Source organism: Wasmannia auropunctata, unplaced genomic scaffold (assembly GCF_000956235.1).
Source record: "Wasmannia auropunctata unplaced genomic scaffold, wasmannia.A_1.0 LD336095.1, whole genome shotgun sequence".
NCBI lineage: Eukaryota > Metazoa > Arthropoda > Insecta > Hymenoptera > Formicidae > Wasmannia > Wasmannia auropunctata.
The window spans coordinates 118,482-119,287 of NW_012026795.1; positions in this window are offsets into that span (position 1 = coordinate 118,482).

The window sequence follows — 806 nt, forward strand, 5'->3', positions numbered from 1 at the left end:
GAACCTGTTTTCCTCTCTCTCGCACTCGTTGGGCCCCGTTCTAGCGAGCGTTCCCTCTCTCCCTACACCTATGCGTTTAGGCACGTGCTTCTCTCTCCCTCCCACCCACGTTGGGCCCCTGTTCAGGCACGCATTTCTCTCTCCCTCCCACCGTTTTCTCCCTCGCACCCCGCTCAGGTACGCTTGAGGATGACGCGCTATATATTACCTGTTAGAAGTCACCGAATAACCGAGTTTTTATATTCTCTACCCTTTGTAGAAGCAAACGAGCCCAGCTACCAAAAATTCCTCCCGTTACGCATTTCAAATCTTTTATTTGAAATAAATATTTTAAGAGGAAGTAATCTTTTATCAAGTACGATAAATGCTACATATTTAAATAGAAAAAAGGTAAATAATTCAAATATATTTTGAGTATAATATAAAAATTAATTAAACATCAAATAAATAACGTTAAACAATTAGGAAACCATTATCATACAAGTAATATTATTGATCTTGACTACTGGGAAGGCAAAAGAAAAAATAAAACGTAACATTTATGAAAAAAAATCAAACATTAATGTTTTTTATTTTCTCAAATCTCGCAATTCTTTCTGGCGTTGCGACCACCAGTTATATATTTTAAATACATTCTGTAATGCGCAATTCTTAACATGTTTTTCACATCGCATACTTTTAGCAACATCCATATTATTCAAAGAATCTATATCTTCATAATCAGCATCCAAGGTCTCGATGATTGCGTCATCTCGCGCAATGAGCATATTCGTCAGCCATTCTCGTTTCTCGTATCCCTTAACGTA